Source organism: Lolium rigidum, chromosome 2 (assembly GCF_022539505.1).
Source record: "Lolium rigidum isolate FL_2022 chromosome 2, APGP_CSIRO_Lrig_0.1, whole genome shotgun sequence".
Lineage (NCBI taxonomy): Eukaryota > Viridiplantae > Streptophyta > Magnoliopsida > Poales > Poaceae > Lolium > Lolium rigidum.
Window position 1 is genome coordinate 279,523,034 of NC_061509.1, and position 13,279 is coordinate 279,536,312.

Below are 13,279 nucleotides of genomic sequence, written 5' to 3' on the forward strand. Positions count from 1 at the left end.
TTGATACGTCTCCGACGTATCGATAATTTCTTATGTTCCATGCCATATTATTGATGATTCCTACATGTTATATGCACACTTTATGTCATATTCCTGCATTTTCTGGAACTAACCTATTAACAAGATGCCGAAGTGCCAGTTCCTGTTTTCTGCTGTTTTTGGTTTCAGAAATCCTAGTAACGAAATATTCTCGGAATCGGACGAAATCAAGACCCAGGTTCCTATTTTTCCACGAAGCTTCCAGAACACCCGGGAAGGACCAGAGGGGGGCCACAGGGGCCCCAGATGATAGGCCGGCGCGGCCCAGGCCCTGGCCGCGCCGCCTTATGGTGCCACCCCCTCGTCAGCCCCCGACTCTGCCCTTCCGCCTATTTAAAGCCTTCGTCGCGAAAACCCTGATACGAAGGACGAAACCCACAGAAACCTTCCAGAGCCGCCGCCATCGCGAAGCCAAGATCTGGGGGACAGGAGTCTCTGTTCTGGCACCCTGCCGGAGCGGGGAAGTGCCCCCGGAAGGCTTCTCCATCGACACCGCTGCCATCTCCACCGCCATCTTCATCACCGCTGCTGCTCCCATGATGAGGGAGTAGTTCTCCATCGAGGCTCGGGGCTGTACCGGTAGCTATGTGGTTCATCTCTCTCCTATGTACTTCAATACAATAATCTCATGAGCTGCCTTACATGATTGAGATTCATATGATGATGCTTGTAATCTAGATGTCATTGTGCTAGTCAAGTGAGTTTTACTTATGTGATCTCCGGAGACTCCTTGTCCCACGTGTGTAAAGGTGACAAGTGTGTGCACCGTGTGGGTCTCTTAGGCTATATTTCACAGAATACTTACTCACCGTTATGAATGGCGTAGTGAAGTGCTTATTTATATCTCTTTATGATTGCAATGTGTTTTGTATCACAATTTATCTATGTGCTACTCTAGCAATGTTATTAAAGTAGTTTTATTCCTCCCGCACGGTGTAATGGTGACGAGTGTGTGCATCCGTGTTAGTACTTGGCATATGCTATGATCATGATCTCTTGTAGATTGTGAAGTTAACTATTGCTATGATAGTATCGATGTGATCTATTCCTCCTACATAGTGTGAAGGTGACAGTGTGCATGCTGTGTTAGTACTTGGTTTAGTCGTGTTGATCTTTCTTGCACTCTAAGGTTATTTAAATATGAACATTGAATTGTGGAGCTTGTTAACTCCGACATTGAGGGTTCGTGTAATCCTACGCAATGTGTTCATCATCCAACAAGAGTGTAGAGTATGCATTTATCTATTCCGTTATGTGATCAATGTTGAGAGTGTCCACTAGTGAAAGTCTAATCCCTAGGCCTTGTTCCTAAATACTGCTATCGCTGCTTGTTTACTGTTTTACTGCGTTACTACTGCTGCGTTACTACTGCTACCATATTACCACCATCAACTACACGCCGTTACTACTGCTCATATTCATTCATACCACCTGTATTTCACTATCTCTTCGCCGAACTAGTGCATCTATTAGGTGTGTTGGGGACACAAGAGACTTCTTGCTTTGTGGTTGCAGGGTTGCATGAGAGGGATATCTTTGACCTCTTCCTCCCTGAGATCGATAAACCTTGGGTGATCCACTTAAGGGAAACTTGCTGCTTGTTCTACAAACCTCCGCTCTTGGAGGCCCAACACTGTCTACAAGAATAGAAGCTCCCGTAGACATCAAGCACTTTTCAGGCGCCGTTGCCGGGGAGGAAAGGTAAAAAGGCACTCATACTCCGGTTCCAGGTAACAGTACTTTTCTGGCGCCATTGTGTTTGTGCTCGAAGCTATCTCCTTTAGATTCTGCAATTGCATCTTTTTGTTTTTTGTTTTTATTTTCACTAGTTAGGCATAATGGAAAACAACAAACAAATTGGTGAGCTTTTTAATCTTTTTCCTGATTTAGAATTGTTTGATGCGAAAATTAAAAAACCTATGGAATCTTATTTGCATGCTGGTAGTAATATTAGTATGAACGCTTTGAACACCATTTTTGATAATGATATAGAAATTTCTAAGCTTGGGGAAGCTGGTTTTCATGATCTTTTTAGTCCCCCAAGCATTGAGGAGAAAATTTTCTTTGATGATACTTTGCCTCCTATTTATGATGATTATAATGATAGTGGTCTTTTGTTGCCACCTACTATGGAGAGTACATTTAATGATGATTACAATATGACTCCTATATTTGATGATGAAAATAATAATGATAGCTACTTTGTTGAATTTGCTCCCACTATTACTAATAAAATTGATTATGCTTATGTGGAGAGTAATAATTTTATGCATGAGACTCATGATAAGAATGCTTTATGTGATAGTTATATTGTTGAGTTTGCTCATGTTGCTACTGAAAGTTATTATGAGAGAGGAAAATATGGTTGTAGAAATTTTCATATTACTAAAATACCTCTCTATGTGCTGAAATTTTTGAAGCTACACTTGTTTTATCTTCCTATGCTTGTTACTTTGCTCTTCATGAACTTGTTTATTTACAAGACTCCTATGCATAGGAAGCATGTTAGACTTAAATTTGTTTTGAATTTGCCTCTTGATGCTCTCTTTTGCTTCAAATACTATTTCTTGCGAGTGCATCATCAAAAACTGCTGAGCCCATCTTAATGGCTATAAAGAAAGAACTTCTTGGGAGATAACCCATGTGTTATTTTGCTACAGTACTTTGTTTTATATTTGTGTCTTGGAAGTTTTTTACTACTGTAGCAACCTCTCCTTATCTTAGTTTTGTGTTTTGTTGTGCCAAGTAAAGTCTTTGATAGTAAAGTAAATACTAGATTTGGATTACTGCGCAGAAACAGATTTCTTTGCTGTCGCGAATCTGGGTCTAATTCTCTGTATGTAACTCAGAAAATTGTGCCAATTTACGTGAGTGATCCTCAGATATGTACGCAACTTTCATTCAATTTTAGCATTTTCATTTGAGCAAGTATGGTGCCATTTTAAAATTCGTCTTTACGGACTGTTCTGTTTTGACAGATTCTGCCTTTTATTTCGCATTGCCTCTTTTGCTGTGTTGGGTGGATTTCTTTGTTCCATTACCTTCCAGTAGCTTTGAGCAATGTCCGGAAGTGTTAAGAATGATTGTGTCACCTCTGAACATGTGAGTTTTTGATTATGCACTAACCCTCTAATGAGTTTGCTTTGAGTTTGGTGTGGAGGAAGTTTTCAAGGGTCAAGAGAGGAGGATGATATACTATGATCAAGAAGAGTGAAAAGTCTAAGCTTGGGGATGCCCTGGTGGTTCACCCCTGCATATTTCAAGAAGACTCAAGCATCTAAGCTTGGGGATGCCCAAGGCATCCCCTTCTTCATCGACAAATTATCAGGTTCCTTCTCTTGAAACTATATTTTTATTCGGCCACATCTTATGTACTTTACTTGGAGCGTCTGTGTGCTTTTGTTTGTGTTTTTTTTTGAATAAATGCTTGTGTGGGAGAGAGACACGCTCCGCTGGTTCATATGAACACATGTGTTCTTAGCTTTTAATGTTCATGGTGAAGGTTGAAACTGCTTCGTTAATTGTTATATGGTTGGAAACGGAAAATGCTACATGTAGTAACTGGTATGATGTCTTGAATAACTTGATACTTGGCAATTTTTGTGCTCATGTTTAAGCTCTTGCGTCATATACTTTGCACCTATTAGTGAAGAAATACATAGAGCTTGTTAAAATTTGGTTTGCATGAGTGGTTTCTCTAGAGTCTAGATATTATCTAGTATTGAGTTTTGAACAACAAGGAAGACGGTGTAGAGTCTTATAATGTTTACAATATGTCTTTTATGTGAGTTTTGCTGCACCGTTCATCCTTGTGTTTGTTTCAAATAACCTTGCTAGCCTAAGCCTTGTATCGAGAGGGAATACTTCTCATGCATCCCAAATACTTGAGCCAACCACTATGCCATTTGTGTCCACCATACCTACCTACTACATGGTATTTCTTCGCCATTCCAAAGTAAATTTCTTGAGTGCTACCTTTAAAAATTCCATCATTCACCTTTGCAATATATAGCTCATGGGACAAAATAGCCTTAAAAACTATTGTGGTATTGAATATGTACTTATGCACTTTATCTCTTATTAAGTTGCTTGTTGTGCGATAACCATGCTTCGGGGACGCCATCAACTATTCTTTGTTGAATATAATGTGAGTTGCTATGCATGTCCGTCTTGTCTGAAGTAAGAGAGATCTACCACCGTAATGGTTGGAGCATGCATATTGTTAGAGAAGAACATTGGGCCGCTAACTAAAGCCATGATTCATGGTGGAAGTTGCAGTTTTGGACATATATCCTCAATCTCATATGAGAATAATAATTGTTGCCACATGCTTATGCATTAAAGAGGAGTCCATTATCTGTTGGCCATGTTGTCCCGGTATGGATGTCTAAGTTGAGAATAATCAAAAGCAAGAAATCCAAAATGCGAGCTTTCTCCTTAGACCTTTGTACAGGCGGCATGGAGGTACCCCATTGTGACACTTGGTTAAAACATGTGTATTGCGATGATCCGGTAGTCCAAGCTAATTAGGACGAGGTGCGGGCACTATTAGTATACTATGCATGAGACTTGCAACTTGTAAGATATAATTTACATAACTCATATGCTTTATCACTACTGTTGACAAAATTGTTTCATGTTTTCAAAATAAAAGCTCTAGCACAAATATAGCAATCGATGCTTTCCTCTTTGAAGGACCATTCTTTTTACTTTTATGTTGAGTCAGTTCACCTATCTCTCTCCACCTCAAGAAGCAAACACTTGTGTGAACTGTGCATTGATTCCTACATATTTGCATATTGTACTTGTTATATTACTCTATGTTGACAATTATCCATGAGATATACATGTTACAAGTTGAAAGCAACCGCTGAAACTTAATCTTCTTTGTGTTGCTTCAATGCCTTTACTTTGATTTATTGCTTTATGAGTTAACTCTTATGCAAGACTTATTGATGCTTGTCTTGAAGTACTATTCATGAAAAGTCTTTGCTTTATGATTCACTTGTTTACTCATGTCATTACCATTGTTTTGATCGCTGCATTCATTACACATGCTTACAAATAGTATGATCAAGGTTATGATGGCATGTCACTTCAGAAATTATCTTTGTTATCGTTTTACCTGCTCGGGACGAGCAGAACTATGCTTGGGGATGCTGATACGTCTCCGACGTATCGATAATTTCTTATGTTCCATGCCATATTATTGATGATTCCTACATGTTATATGCACACTTTATGTCATATTCGTGCATTTTCTGGAACTAACCTATTAACAAGATGCCGAAGTGTCAGTTCCTGTTTTCTGCTGTTTTTGGTTTCAGAAATCCTAGTAACGAAATATTCTCGGAATCGGACGAAATCAAGACCCAGGTTCCTATTTTCCACGAAGCTTCCAGAACACCCGGGAAGGACCAGAGGGGGGCCACAGGGGCCCCAGATGATAGGCCGGCGCGGCCCAGGCCCTGGCCGCGCCGCCTTATGGTGCCACCCCCTCGTCAGCCCCCCGACTCTGCCCTTCCGCCTATTTAAAGCCTCCGTCGCGAAAACCCTGATACGAAGGACGAAACCCACAGAAACCTTCCAGAGCCGCCGCCATCGCGAAGCCAAGATCTGGGGGACAGGAGTCTCTGTTCCGGCACCCTGCCGGAGCGGGGAAGTGCCCCGGAAGGCTTCTCCATAGACACCGCTGCCATCTCCACCGCCATCTTCATCACCGCTGCTGCTCCCATGAGGAGGGAGTAGTTCTCCATCGAGGCTCGGGGCTGTACCGGTAGCTATGTGGTTCATCTCTCTCCTATGTACTTCAATACAATAATCTCATGAGCTGCCTTACATGATTGAGATTCATATGATGATGCTTGTAATCTAGATGTCATTGTGCTAGTCAAGTGAGCTCCGGAGACTCCTTGTCCCACGTGTGTAAAGGTGACAGTGTGTGCACCGTGTGGGTCTCTTAGGCTATATTTCACAGAATACTTACTCACTGTTATGAATGGCGTAGTGAAGTGCTTATTTATATCTCTTTATGATTGCAATGTGTTTTGTATCACAATTTATCTATGTGCTACTCTAGCAATGTTATTAAAGTAGTTTTATTCCTCCTGCACGGTGTAATGGTGACAGTGTGTGCATCCGTGTTAGTACTTGGCATATGCTATGATCATGATCTCTTGTAGATTGTGAAGTTAACTATTGATATGATAGTATTGATGTGATCTATTCCTCCTACATAGTGTGAAGGTGACGAGTGTGCATGCTTGTGTTAGTACTTGGTTTAGTCGTGTTGATCTTTCTTGCACTCTAAGGTTATTTAAATATGAACATTGAATTGTGGAGATTGTTAACTCCGACATTGAGGGTTCGTGTAATCCTACGCAATGTGTTCATCATCCAACAAGAGTGTAGAGTATGCATTTATCTATTCTGTTATGTGATCAATGTTGAGAGTGTCCACTAGTGAAAGTCTAATCCCTAGGCCTTGTTCCTAAATATCGCTATCGTTGCTTGTTTACTTGTTTCTACTGCGTTACTACTCGCTGCGTTACTACTGCTACCATATTACCACCATCAACTACACGCCGTTACTACTGCTCATATTCATTCATACCACCTGTATTTCACTATCTCTTCGCCGAACTAGTGCACCTATTAGGTGTGTTGGGGACACAAGAGACTTCTTGCTTTGTGGTTGCAGGGTTGCATGAGAGGGATATCTTTGACCTCTTCCTCCCTGAGATCGATAAACCTTGGGTGATCCACTTAAGGGAAACTTGCTGATGTTCTACAAACCTCTGCTCTTGGAGGCCCAACACTGTCTACAAGAATAGAAGCTCCCGTAGACATCAATCGTCATCATCAAGAAGTTCGCTATGAAGTTGGCGAGCAAGCTTATCTTCGAGTCACTCCTTTAAGAGGTGTCCATCGTTTCGGTATAAAAGGCAAACTAGATCCTCGCTATGTTGGTCCTTTCCACATCCTTGCTAAACGAGGTGCACTTGCCTACAAGTTGGAACTTCCTCCAACTTTTCCTGAAGTTCATGACGTCTTCCATGTCTCCCAACTTAAACGTTGCTTCAAAGATCCAGTCCGTGGTGTTGATCACGAGACACTTGATCTCCAAGAGGATTTGACCTATCGAGAGTATCCTATCCGTATCCTTGACGAAGCTGAGCGTAAAACTCGGCGTCAGACTATCAAATTCCTGAAAGTTCAATGGTCTCATCACTCTGAGTCAGAAGCAACCTGGGAACGAGAAGATCGTCTCCGATCTGAGTACCCTGCCTTCTTTTCTAAAACTTAGGAATCTCGGGGACGAGATTCTTGTAAGGGGGGTAGAGTTGTAACAGACCAACTTTGCTAATTAAATAAATGAAGGCTTGTTCATGTGCATTGCATGCATTTGCATTAATTTGAGAAACTTTGCACTAAAGTGTGTTGAAACAATGTTGCAAATATTGTAGTTTTGTTCTAATAAAATTTTGATGCAAAAAGCCCTCCAAATTTGGGTCAAAATACCCCAAAAATCCCAAATTCTCTTTTTTTTAAAAAATTTCCAGGGGATTTCCCGAAAACCCAGGGGGGGTTTCAGAAAACCCCCTTTCTTCTTCCACGCAGGCAGGCAGCTGCCTGGCGCGCCCCTCGCCGTCGATGGTGCCGGCGGCCCGGATGGCCCTCGCCGCCCCCGAGCACCTATAAAGGCCGCCGCCGACCAGGGGAGAACCCCCATTTCGCCTCCCCCTCCTTTCTCCTCCTCTCTGCGCACGGCCGACGAAACCCTAGCCCACGGCCTCGGCCGCTCGCCGACGTTCTGCGCCGCCCCGTGCCAAGCCGTCACCGCCGTTCGCTCCGCCGTGTCGCCGTCGACCTCCTCGACCAAACGGCGCCCGCGGAGGAGCTCCCAATCGCGCCAATCGAGCGACGCCCGAGCCGCCGGCCATCGCCTCTCGCCGGCGATTCCGGCCACCACCGGCGACGCCGTCTTCACCGGCGTGCTTAGGGTGAGCTCCTGGTCCTCCTGGTGCTCGCCGTTTTCCCTAGGTCGTCGCCTATCGCGCCGGCGACGTGCGCCTGCCCCGGCCTCCGCGGGAGCTCGCCGGAGACGCCCCTCCGGCGACCATTGGAGGGTGGCGCCGCCCTCTTCTGGCTCGCGAGGACCCCGCGCGTCCAACGCGCATGCCCGCGCTAGCCCTGGCGCCCCGCTTCGTCGAGGCCGTGGCCAACCTGGCCGGCCATGGCCAGTGTGACGTCGTGCCGACGTCATGATGACGTCAGCCGACCCTTTTATTTATTTTCTGTTTATTCTTAATTCAGAAAATGAGGTGTAATATATCAAATTGTTCAGAATTTGAAATCCTACATGTTTATGAGCATTTCATACATCATTTCAACATTTAAACTTGCAAATGTAGTGAAACCCTAACCGAACCCTCTCATATGGTGGTGTCCGATGCCGGTACCCCTTTAATCTGAAGATACAACTAGGGTTACTCGATTCCATTCACATGACATGTCATTCATATTGTATGCGCATTGCATTATGCCATGTCGTGAATGTTTGTTTCCCTTTCCGGTGTTTGGTTCTTCGCGCTAGGATCTGAGCCGGAGCCCGACGTCAACGCCACCGAAGAACAGTACTCATCCGCTGAGGGACAAGGCAAGCCCTAACCTGGTTCATCTATGATTTCGAAATGCTTTTATCTGTGGTTCCTACATATCGCATACGATTCAACTGTCTTTTATCGGTAGATAGAGTTACCCTATCTGCTGCATGTCCGACCTTTGTAGCCTCGATACCCTGATCCACTGCTCCTAGCATAACTAGGTTTGGCAGAAACGAAACAACCCACCATATCGCATACGATTCAACCCGCTCACAGACAAGTATTCAGGGGGTTTTGATGTAACAGATGAATAAAGTACAAGTAAGTAAAATGCGAGAGAAATAATTGCAGCGAGTGGCCCAATCCTTTTTAGCACAAAGGACAAGCCGGTTTGTTTACTTATAATGACCAAACGTTCTCGAGGACACACGGGATTTTAGTCTAGTGCTTTCGCTACATACAGCTGATTAATCTTCATTGTTTTCATAAGTGTTGTGTGGGTGAACCTATGCTAATGCACCGCCCTTCCTAGGACTAATACATACTTGTGATTATACCCCTTGCAAGCATCCGCAACTACAAGAAAGTAATTAAGATAAATCTAACCACAGCCTTAAACTCTGAGATCCTGCGATCCCTCCTGCATCGATATACCAACGGGGGCTTAGGTTTCTGTCACTCCGGCAACCCCGCAATTGGCAAACGAATACAAGATGCATTCCCCTAGGCCCATAAAGGTGAAGTGTCGTGTAGTCGACGTTCACACGACACCACTAGAAGAATGACACCACAACTTAAATATCATAACATTGAATATTACTCAACCATAGTTCACTACTAACATTTAGACTTCACCCATGTCCTCAAGAACTAAACGAACTACTCACGAGACATCATATGGAACATGATCAGAGGTGATATGATGATGAATAACAATCTGAACATAAACCTTGGTTCAATGGTTTCACTCAATAGCATCAATAACAAGTAGAAATCAGTACCGGGAGAGTTTCCCCTATCAAATAATCAAGATCAAACCCGAATTGCTACAGTGGTGACGATGTCCAGCGGTGGAGACGGCGGTGATGATGGTGGAGATGATGATGATGGTGATGGAGATGATGTCCAGCTCGATGGCGGTGACGATGGCGTCGATTTCCCCCTCCGGGAGGGAATTTCCCCGGCCGATTCCTGCCCGCCGGAGAGCTCTTTTCTCTCGGTGTTCTCCGCCCCGCAGAGGCGGCTGTAACCCTTCGTGAGGATCCCTCTGTGGCTTAGGTTTTCGGGACGAAGAGTTTCGCGAAGAAAAGGAGGCGAAAGGGGCTGTGGGGCCCCCACACCACATGGTGGCGCGGCCAGGCCATGGGCCGCGCCGCCCTATGGTCTGGGCCCACCTTGGGTCCAGCTGGCTCCCCCTTCTGGCTTCCTTCGTCATCTGGAAAAATAGGATTTTTGGTGTAATTTCCTTCCACAGTTGATCTTCCGAAATATTGCATCCTGACGGTGCTTTTTCCAGCAGAATCCTGGCTCCGGTGCGCGATCTCCAAATAATCATGAAACATGCAAAATAGATGAAATAACATAAGTATTGTGTCCCAATGTGAAATATATCAATGAATAACAGCAAATTATGATATAAAATAGTGATGCAAATTGGATGTATCAATGCGTACAGCGGCAAGTTTTCCCTCAGTAAGAAACCAAGGTTTATCGAACCAGTAGGAGCCAAGAAGCACGTTGAAGGTTGATGGCGGCGGGATGTAGTGCGGCGCAACACCAGGGATTCCGGCGCCAATGTGGAACCTGCACAACACAACCAAAGTACTTTGCCCCAACGAAACAGGTGAGGTTGTCAATCTCACCGGCTTGCTGTAACAAAGGATTAGATGTATAGTGTGGATGATGATTGTTTGCGAGAAAACGGTAGAACAAGTATTGCGGTAGATTGTATTGGATGTAAAAGAATGGACCGGGGTCCACAGTTCACTAGAGGTGTCGCTCCCATAAGATAAATAGCATGTTGGGTGAACAAATTACGAGTCGGGCAATTGACAAATAGAGAGGGCATGACCATGCACATACATGATATGATGAGTATTGTGAGATTTAATTGGGCATTACGACAAAGTACATAGACCGCTATCCAGCATGCATCTATGCCTAAAAAGTCCACCTTCAGGTTATCATGCGAACCCCTTCCAGTATTAAGTTGTAAACAACAGACAATTGCAGTAAGTATGGTGCGTAATGTAATCAATAACTACATCCTTAGACATAGCATCAATGTTTTATCTCTAGTGGCAACAGCACATCCACAACCTTAGAACTTTCTGTCACTGTCCCATATTTAATGGAGGCATGAACCCACTATCGAGCATAAATACTCCCTCTTGGAGTTAAGAGCAAAAAATTGGCCAGAGCCTCTACTAATAACGGAGAGCATGCAAGATCATAAACAACACATAGGTAATAGATCGATAATCAACATAACATAGTATTCTCTATCCATCGGATCCCGACAAACACAACATATAGAATTACAGATAGACGATCTTGATCATGTTAGGCAGCTCACAACATCCGACAATGAAGCACATAAGGAGAAGATGAACATCTAGCTACTGCTATGGACCCATAGTCCAGGGGTGAACTACTCACTCATCACTCCGGAGGCGACCATGGCGGTGAAGAGTCCTCCGGGAGATGATTCCCCTCTCCGCGGGGTGCCGGAGGCGATCTCCTGAATCCCCCGAGATGGGATTGGCGGCGGCGGCGTCTGCGGAAGGTTTTCCGTATCGTGGCTCTCGGTACTGGGGGTTTCGTCACGAAGGCTTTAAGTAGGCGGAAGGGCAGGTAAAGGGGCGTCACGAGGGGCCCACACACCAGGCCGGCGCGGCCAGGGCCTGGGCCGCGCCGCCCTGGCGTCTGGCCACCTCGTGGCCCCACTTCGTCTATCCCTCGGTCTCCTGGAAGCTTCGTGCAAAAATAGGACCCTGGGCGTTCATTTCGTCCAATTCCGAGAATATTTCTTTACTAGGATTTCTGAAACCAAAAACAGCAGAAAACAACGAAGCGGCTCTTCGGCATCTCGTTAATAGGTTAGTGCCGGAAAATGCATAAATACGACATATAATGTGTATAAAACATGTAGATATCATCAATAATGTGGCATGGAACATAAGAAATTATCGATACGTCGGAGACGTATCAGCATCCCTAAGCTTAGTTCTCGCTCGTCCGAGCGAGGTAAACGATAACAAAGATAATTTCTGGAGTGACATGCCATCATAACCTTGATCATACTATTGTAAGCATATGTAATGAATGCAGCGATCAAAACAATGGTAATGACATGAGTAAACAACTGAATCATAAAGCAATGACTTTTCATGAATAGTACTTCAAGACAAGCATCATTAAGTCTTGAATAAGAGTTAACTCATAAAGCAATAAATCAAAGTAAAGGTATTGAAGCAACACAAAGGAAGATTAAGTTTCAGCGGTTGCTTTCAACTTGTAACATGTATATCTCATGGATATTGTCAATGTAAAGTAATATAACAAGTGCAATATGCAAGTATGTAGGAATCAATGCACGAGTTCACACAAGTGTTTGCTTCTTGAGGTGGAGAGAAATAGGTGAACTGACTCAACATAAAAGTAAAAGAATAGTCCTTCAAAGAGGAAAGCATCGATTGCTATATTTGTGCTAGAGCTTGTTTTGAAAACATGAAACAATTTTGTCAACGGTAGTAATAAAGCATATGTATCATGTAAATTATATCTTACAAGTTGCAAGCCTCATGCATAGTATACTAATAGTGCCCGCACCTTGTCCTAATTAGCTTGGATCACCGGGATTATCATCGCAATACATATGTTTTAACCAAGTGTCACAAAGGGGTACCTCTATGCCGCTTTGTACAAAGGTCTAAGGAGAAAGCTCGCATTTGGATTTCTCGCTTTTGATTATTCTCAACTTAGACATCCATACGGGACAACATAGACAACGGATAATGGACTCCTCTTGAATGCATAAGCATGTAGCAACAATTAATGTTCTCATATGAGATTGAGGATATATGTCCAAAGCTGAAACTTCCACCATGATTCATGGCTTTAGTTAGCGGCCCAATGTTCTTCTCTAACAATATGCATGCTCTAACCATTAAATGAGTGGTAAATCTCCCTTACTTCGGACAAGACGGACATGCATAGCAACTCACATGATATTCAACAAAGAGGCGATGGCGTCCCCGGGAGCATGGTTATCGCACAACAAGCAACTTAATAAGAGATAAAGTGCATAAGTACATATTCAATACCACAATAGTTTTTAAGGCTATTTTGTCCCATGAGCTATATATTGCAAAGGCGAATGATGAAAATTTAAAGGTAGCACTCAAGCAATTTACTTTGGAATGGCGGAGAAATACCATGTAGTAGGTAGGTATGGTGGACACAAATGGCATAGTGGTTGGCTCAAGGATTTTGGATGCATGAGAAGTATTCCCTCTCGATACAAGGTTTAGGCTAGCAAAGTTATTTGAAACAAACACAAGGATGAACCGGTGCGGCAAAACTTACATAAAAGACATATTGTAAACATTATAAAACTCTACACCGTCTTCCTT